This window comes from Prionailurus viverrinus, chromosome B3, assembly GCF_022837055.1.
Source record: "Prionailurus viverrinus isolate Anna chromosome B3, UM_Priviv_1.0, whole genome shotgun sequence".
Classification (NCBI taxonomy): Eukaryota; Metazoa; Chordata; class Mammalia; order Carnivora; family Felidae; genus Prionailurus; species Prionailurus viverrinus.
The window spans coordinates 96,300,672-96,309,324 of NC_062566.1; the positions used below are offsets into that span (position 1 = coordinate 96,300,672).

At 41.7% G+C, this 8,653-nt stretch overlaps 1 protein-coding gene across 1 annotated transcript in view; it reads right to left on the reverse strand.

Moving 5' to 3' along the window:
• Positions 1–8,414, reverse strand: part of FERMT2 (FERM domain containing kindlin 2) — a 93,196-nt gene extending 84,782 nt beyond the window's left edge. The window contains exon 1 of the mRNA XM_047861129.1: positions 8,165–8,414. The gene's annotated coding sequence lies outside the window, so the exon portion shown is untranslated. The remainder of the gene's footprint in view (positions 1–8,164) is intronic.
• Between the last annotated feature and the right edge of the window lie 239 nt (positions 8,415–8,653).

The window sequence follows — 8,653 nt, forward strand, 5'->3', positions numbered from 1 at the left end:
GAGGGAGGCGAACCACAGAAACTGCTTTGCAAGCAATGTCCGGCACAATCAGCAACTCCTACTGGACTCCCAAGAGTTTGCGCTGTTAACCCGTTCGCAAACTCCAGCCAGAAGCGAGTCAAATACCCTTACGATGGTCACTGGGGCGCGGGGGATGCAGTACTTTCAGAAACTTTCCCCAGCTGCTCCAGCTTTTTGTATTTCTGTATCTTTATACGCAGCTTAGAAGTAACAGTCTAAGTCTTTAGATGGCTAAACATCTTCTACCCCACCCTCGGCCACACCTTGAAAGAATTTTAATGGCTCAGGAACGGTGCCAGCAGGTTCAGGGAAGAACTAGAGAACTTTACCTGTTGAGACTGACTAGTGATAGAAAAAGGTCCCCTCCTGCGTCCTACTCTACTTCCAGTTCCCCAATTTACTGTTGCATTCAATTCAGAAACATCCATCCAGGAACCTGCCTTGTTGGCAAACGCGTGCCTTGAAAAATTCAGGTCAGGAAGACACAGCTAAGGTATCTCAGGGCCCATAAAAGACCCCAGTTTTCAATTACTTTGAAGAGGAACCTACTAGGCAAATAACCCTTTTGTTCATCAACGCACTTGGGAAACGAGGTTAGAGGCTTCAAGAAAAGGGTGGGACCCGTGAAAGCGAGAAAGGAAAGCAACGGAATTCAGATGCCAGAGGTTTGGCATAAAAAATAGGGAAAACCACTACAGTATTTTCAGCTAGTCATCATGGAGAAATTGATGCCTCAAGTCGGTAGTCTCTCCACTCTCCCAATTATTTCTACTCATGGAGGGAGGTTCCAGACAATTCTCTTGGAAAGCAATACGAATGTCCAGAGAGGAGGGAATATTTGGGTGAATTATGGTGTTAAAAATATACAGGAAAATGTTACTAAAATAGGGAATTACTTGTTAGGGTGAAAAAAAAAAAAACCTGTACATGTGGCTGTAACATCACAAGCTTATCTATTCTCAAATATTCAGAGAAAAAAGACTGGAAGGAAATACACCAGGATGTTAAGAAGCCGTCTGGGTGTTGAGATCATGGGAGATTTTTTTTCTTCGTCATTTTCTAAGACCCCAAAGCTTTGCATTCAGAACTTTTCTATCACTACCTTAAATTTCATCCAGCATCTCAATTTCTCTGTGCATGCCATTACATTCACAATGATGGAATAGGTACTTGACTCACAGCAGGATTTTCAGGGGTTTCCTTTTGTGTTTTTTAATGTCCCCAAATGAAACATGAGTTCTTTGTGAGCAGGGACTTCAAATTCTTTGCATTGCCCACAAATTTAGCTTGAAAACGAAGGAAATGGAAAACATGCTGGCATCAAATCAATACAAACGTCAAAGAAAGTGTAGGCGGTGGAGAAACCTCATTATCAGAGAAATCCTGGCTTTGACATTTTAGGTGTTTGTTTATTTCCACATCTTATCTTAAAAATATTTGGGGAAAGGTATAAGGATGCAAGAACTATGAGATAGCATGCATTATGAATGGCACAAAATGAGGGAGAGGGAGGGAGCAGGTGGAAAATGGAAGGATAGAGATTTATAATGGAGCCAGGAATGAGACTAAGAATTGTACCTTAAGGACTTTTGTAAGTGTTCCAGTAAGTTCCAAGTAACTACTGCTTCTCAAATACGCCTTTACAGAACCAAAAATATCCATGTCCTTTCTGAATATTCCCTTTCCTTCAGACAGATTGGTCGAAGCTGTCATGTCTCAGAAACCCTTTTAACACTCACTTTCCACATTCTCGTTCTTTTCTCTCTCTCCAGTGAGTTACTTTCTGAACAACCTCCCACCACAGTGTCTATTGCTCTGACTACTGCACACTTCTGTGAACGTTCCCTACATTTAGTGACAGAGGAGGATGGTTAATGCTGTAAATAACAACTCCATTTCTTAACATGTGAAATTACTTAATTATAGCGTGACAAGAGACTTTTCTTTTAGACGTTTTCTGCAGAAAACCAGTAGTTTATATTTGAGCAGTATAGAGCACAGGAAGGCAGTGACCCCGTGTTAAGTACCATTGGAGGAATAATTAGATTAGGATGGGTGCAGCTGGTCTCTTCCGGCCTTCTTTTTGAGTATTTCAAGCTGGTGCATGTTTTGAAGATGAAAGAGTCAGACTCCAATTGCTGAAACTGGGAATTTTTTTTCCAGTGTATCAAGCGAAACTTTCAAGTGCATTTCTTAAATGTTTACTTCTACCTAATGTTTTCCACTGTATTCATGTGTGGAATCTTATCTGAAATCCCCCACTAGAAGCCCTAAGACAATGCAATACTTGTGGTACTTACATCATGCTGAAAAGTAGCCGAGAACTCCAGTGTTTGGAAGAACAGCCCAAGCACTGAAAGCAGCAATATCCAAATAAGGTACCAAGCACTGGTCTTAGATTTAGACCAAATGATACCTCACAGATCTGCCGTCAAATGCAGCCCTCAGACTTGGTAATCCACAGGCTGACTTCAGCTTTTTCTCTGAACCTACTTAAACTGTGCTTTATATTTCTAAAAGGTTAACACAAAATATATCTACTGGGCTTGAAAGAATGAGAGGTTGGGCGATAGGAAAAACTAAGAGAAGGTTTGTGTGAGTATGAATGTGTAAGGGTGGCTAAAAATGCACTTTAAAATGCCATATGAGGCCAGCAAGATGAAATGTAATGAATTATTCTTGTCAAATACCAGGTGAGCAGAATTCTTTGTCCCAGGGATTGCCAAAAATGGAACATACTGGTAAAGCTACTAAGAAAGTAGAAATCAAGGGGCATGGAGTGTGAGCTAAGAATGGGAAGGAAGGTTGCAAAGGCCATTTTTTTTTTCAATATGTAGAAGTGGCGGTCATGGCAAACAGCAAGAAAAGGACTGGCAAATCTGGAATCGAGGAAGATTTTCTAGGGGTGAGGATGTTTCCACACAGACCTAAAGGAGGACTCTGAGATAGGCAATGAAATCTCTACTTCAAGGGGAGACAAATGTGCTTACTTGTATTTACTGCTCTGGAGTACAGACAATTTTTTTGTAGGAAACCATGCTGGGTGATACTAGAAAATTTTTTTTGAACATCATAACATCTTGGGAAATATTCTGTCCTTGACAAAAATATGAAGAGTTCATACATAGGCTCACACAAAGTAGCTAACTGTGTACTTAGTACAGTGAATGGCACTGAGACAGACATGTAGACATATAACACCTGTCACAACGTCTTAAAGGAACACCTATCTAATGTAGGAGGCTTGTATTTAAAACATCATAAAAGATATCCACATGCAAAAAGAATAAATTAGGTCCCTACCTTACACTGTATACAAAAATTAACTCAAAATTGATCATAGACCTAAAGTTAAGATCTAAACTATAAAATTCTTAGAAGAAGACATAGGAATAAACTGTTGTAACCTTGGATTAGGCAATGGCTTCTTAGATAAGACATCAAAGCAAATGCAACAAAAGAAAAAACTAAACTGGATCTTATCAAAATAAAAAAATACCTAAGTTTCAAAAGATAGCATCAAAAATGTGAGAAAAGTACCCACAAAATGGGAAAAAGATTTTGTAAATCATAGATCTTTTAAGGAACTTATATCTAGAATATATAAAGAGCTGTTATAAATCAACAACAAGACAAATAACTTGATTAAAATGAGCAAATCTGAATAGACAGTTCTCCAAAGAGGATATACAAATGGGTCAATGAGCACATAAATTGATGCTCAACATTAGGCACCAAGGGAGTCCAAATCAAAACCACAATGAGACAACACCTCATACCCACTAGAATGATATAATAAAAAAGAGACAATAACAAGTGTTGGCTAGGATGTGGAGAAATTGCAGCCCTCTACTGGTGGGAATTCAAAATAGCTAGCTGTTTGGAAAAACAGTGTGGCAGTTCCTCAGAACATTAAATACAGAGTATCATATACCCCAGCAATTGTACTCTTAGGTATACACCAAGAGAGTTGAAAACAAATGTCCACACAAATATTTGTATACAAATAAAAATAGCCAAAAGATGGAAACAACCTAAATATCTTTCCTTTGTCATTTAAAAGACATTGGGATGTTTCCATCTTTTGGCTATTATCAATATTTATATACAAGTATTTAAAGAAATGATTCATGAAAAAAATCAGAAGGGAGAAAAACTATCACTCTAACATCTAAATTGTGAAGTACAAATCCACTACGAGGACTATGATAACCTCCAAAAGAAGGTCATCACTGACGTCATGGAACATTTTATGAAGAAAAGAAATCTAACTGGATCTGGAGGAGTAGATGGAGTCAGGCCTACTGAGAGGAGTAGTGTGTGAAATCATGAAATCACGAGGCAGACATGAGCATGATATGCTCACCAGTCACAGAGAAAAAAGGAAGAAATGCTAAGGAGATGCTTTGGGGAAGAGTGGGCATAGAGTGAGGCCAGATGAGGTAGGACAGAAGTTTAGACTCTGAGACAGAAAACAGCAAGCCATTAAAAAGTCAGTGCATGGTGGGGGCACCTGGGTGGCTCACTCAGTTGAGCATCTAACTTTGGCTTAGGTCATGATCTCATGGGTTGTGGGTTAGAGCTCCACGTGGGGCTCGGTGCTGACAGCTCAGAGCCTGGAGCCTGCTTTGGATTCTGTGCCTCCCACTCTCTCTGCCCCTCCCCCACTCAGGCTCCGTCTCTCAAAAATAAATAACCATTAAAAAAAAATTTTTTTAAGTCCCTGCATGGTAGTAATATCATGAAAACAATGTTCAAATAAGATTAATCCAGTAAAAATATGCATGCTGGATTGGAAGAGCGAGGGACTAGAATCCAGAAAGTTGGCTTGGAATCTGTTCATAACTTAGATGTAAGAAAAAGTCTTTGGCTGGTAAGGTAAGTAATAGGGGTTGAGGGGTGGAGGGAATTCCAAAAGAGATATTATCAAAAAGCTTTTGAGCATTTTTGATATTCTAAGTAGTATGCACTTTATATGTTCATTACAACAACCCTGAATTTTTATTAGTATCCTTATTTAGTGTGTGTTACCTGACGGCCAGAGAACCAGGACTAAAACCGAGGTCTGAAAAAAAAAAAAAAGTCATAAGTGCTTCAAAGTTTTTATGTTTGGGTGATCAGGCAGGAAGAACAGTTGGGTGACTGAGCGGAGAAACAGAAATAGGAAGGAGATGATTTCAGGGAGCAAGGGGAAGATGAGATGTTTTAAAAATGAAATATTGAACTTGGGGTGAGAGCCATATATCCCAGTGGAAACATTTAGAGGGCAATTAGGTACATAAGCCAGTCTATCTTGTAAGAGGCTCAGATCACAGAGAAAAATCAGCAGCACAGGGGCAAGCCTGAAGAGATGGTTCAACCCCCAAAGGAGACTGACTCGTGGGTAACTTCCTCTCTAAAGGCAGAAGCTGGAAGAGGAGTCATCTAAAGCAATTGAGGAAGGGATCAGAGGTGAAAAAAATCAGGTTAGTTCAGTGTCAGGCAAGCCAAAATAAGGAAGGGGGGGGGGGAGGAAAAGGAAAGGAAGGGAAAGGGGGAAATAAGGAACCATTTCAAGAAGGAAGAGGTGGTCAGTAGTATCAAAGATACAGAGAAGTCCAGGAGAATAAAGAGTAATTGAAGAAAACAAAGACTGGCAAAAATCATTTTACAGCTGACTGAAGACAGGACTACAAGAACTAGTATGGTAATTTGGAGGTGCCCCAGGAGCAGAGACAGTTTTTCAAAACAAGGGAGACCGGAGCATGCATAAAGACCATGGAAATTATAACGGGGAAATAGTTTCTTTAAACCAAGATGCCACTGGGATTTTTTGGGATAATTCCAAAGATTCAGGGAAATAGGAACAGCCCTAACCACAACAGAAGAAATACACGCCAGTTTCCAAGGTTTGGGTTGGGTTATTGGAAGGCTCTGACCATCTTATAGAAGTGGATACACCCAGCAAATCGTGCATAAACTTATTTATTATTTCTTAAATGTTTATTTATTTTTGAGAGAGAGAGGGAGGGAGGGGCAGAGAGAGAGGAAGACGGAAGATCTGAAGTGGGCTCTGTGCTGACAGCAGCGAGCCTGATGTGGGGCTTGAACTCACAAACCATGAGATCATGGCCTGAACCCAAGTCAGACGCTTAACTGACTGAGCCACTCGGACGTCCCTAAACATATTTAAAGAAATATTTAGTATTAGCCAACAAGGGGGTGTGGCTGGCTGGGTTATTGTGCTGTTCAATGGATGCCCTCCCAGGAGGTCAGATTGGGGCCAGGATGTAAGAAAGGAAGGATATGATTAAGAGATTATTTCAGTACAACTAGGGCAGAGATTCCAAGGTGCATAAGGGAGAACCAATGGTGACAGCACAGATGCCAATTTGCCCAGGCACAGAGGTGCTCCTGGGGACCCGCTGGCCCGGGACAGTGTAGTCACCACTTGCAGATCACTGCAAGGCCACAGGCCAAGCTGTCTTCATGCCGTCAATTCCTACAACACACCAGAAACTGACTTGCTCCAGAGTTTCCCTATTAATGAACACCCTAGTCTCCTCCCTGATTTCAGTGTTATTTAGTGTTTAGCTGGTTCCTCCCAAGTTTCAGTGCTAGGTAAACCACTCTCCCAACCCCCTTTCTGTGAAATGATCCCTACTCTTTTTGTGCTTGGTGTTAGTGTCCTCTTCACAGGTATAAACCTTCAATTCTTTCCAACCCAGGAGTTGCACTTCCACTAAAAGAGCCAAACCAGAAAGTCACCTACAATTCCAATTGCCTTGGGGTCAACCCAGTCTAACTTAGAAGGACAAAAGTGCTTTTTATCTACTTGCTCCTAAGAAGGTGCTCAGGTGACAGAGAATTGGCTGCAGCTTAACATCACCATCTGGTGCCTGGGAGGTGTCACTGCAAATCTGTTCTGTCCTTTAGAACTTAGTAAACAAATGGAAAAAGCATCCCTGCACCCATTAAAAGATAAACTCTTTATTTTTGGATCTCATCCTCTCTTTCACACTGTGCTTTTGGAGGTATCCACCCTATTCCCACATCAGAAGTTTTTTCTGCTGCATCTAATTCTCCCTTTCCTTCCAGATCATTGTCATTGCCCTATAAACTGACTCCAGCATCTCCATTTAAAGGAAGAAAGGAAAAGGTCTCTTTTGATCACAAGGATCCCTCCACTACCCATTCACTGCTCTGGTCCCCTTGAACACAAAACCACTTAGAGAAGATACCTACATGCAACATGTTTACTTCTTCAACCCTAAATCTCTTTGTAACTCACCCCCACACTGGTCTGTTGCCACCACTGCCCTGCAACCTTTCTTTCGGTCACTAATGACCTCTGTGTTGCAAAACACATGGTGCTCTCTTTCAAAACGCGCGCTCCTCTTGGAATTTGGAAATTGCCATGTCCTTGTTTGCCTTCTACCTCTCTGTCTTCTTTTTTTCAGTCTTCTCTGCTGGCTTCTTCTCCTCTAGCCCATGTCTAAATTCAGCACAGCAGGTGTAGGACCCTGTCTGGGCCCTCTTTTCTTCTCTACATACGTTTTCTCTCTGGCTGAGCTCCTCCTACCTTGACACTTACAAAACTGCCTCTGTGCTGATGATTCCCAAATGTTCAGCCCAGACCTGTCCTTGGGGCTCTGGACTTGGAGATCAATGTGTGACAGGCATTTCAAACCAACACAAGCAATGTGAAAATTGGCTCTCCCCCAACATCTACCCCTGTTCCAGTATTTTTCATCTCAGGAAACAACGCTGCTATCCATCTATTTGCTCAGCCTAAAAATAAGGTATCAGCCTTGATTTCCCACCTTGCTTTACCACCCCTCCTCCAGTGGCTAATTTAATGCTAAGTCTGTCTCTGAAATAGATCCCAAGTCGATCCATTTCTCTGCATCTCCACCATCACCACCCTAGTCCCAGCCACTATCTTCTCACTTGGATTATTTATTCAGTAGCCTCCTAAGTGGCCTCTCTGCTCTTTCCCTCTTCAGTCCATTTCCTACACAGTAGCTACAGTGATCCTTTACATGTGCAAATCACAACCTTAACTCTTCTCTTAGAAACATCAAGGGTTTTCCATCAAACTTAGGATAAAACCTGAACTCCTTACAATGGCTTAAAAGACATCACAGGATCTGGGTCAACCTACCTGGCTGACTTCCTGCTCACTGTGTCCAGTTAGCCTCCTCACTCTTCTGTCTTAGTACTTGCCATTCCCCCATGCCTCCAGCCTTTTCTCTGGCTCTTCCCATGACTCCATCTTTCTCAGCCCCAGCATCATCTCTTTAGAGAGGCCACGTACTTTATAGTAACCTTTGTCCCCACTCCCAAGTTACTTTCTATTTCCTCATCTGCTTTTTTCTTCCATAAAATTTACCAAAACTTGAAATTATCTCATCTGTTAGCTTGTCTCCATCCCACCCAGCCTTCCCCTCTGCCATTACGATGTCAGCAGTTTGAAGGGAACTTCCAATTGCATTGTGATGACTGGCTCCCTGGGCACCATCAGTGTTGCAGGTCCACATGAATGGAGGTCCTTGTGGCAAGCTGCCCTCATCTGCCTTGTTCATAGCCCCCAGCACCTAGCACAGTGCCTACCACATGGAAAGTGCTCCGTAGTTGTGATATGAATGAAAGA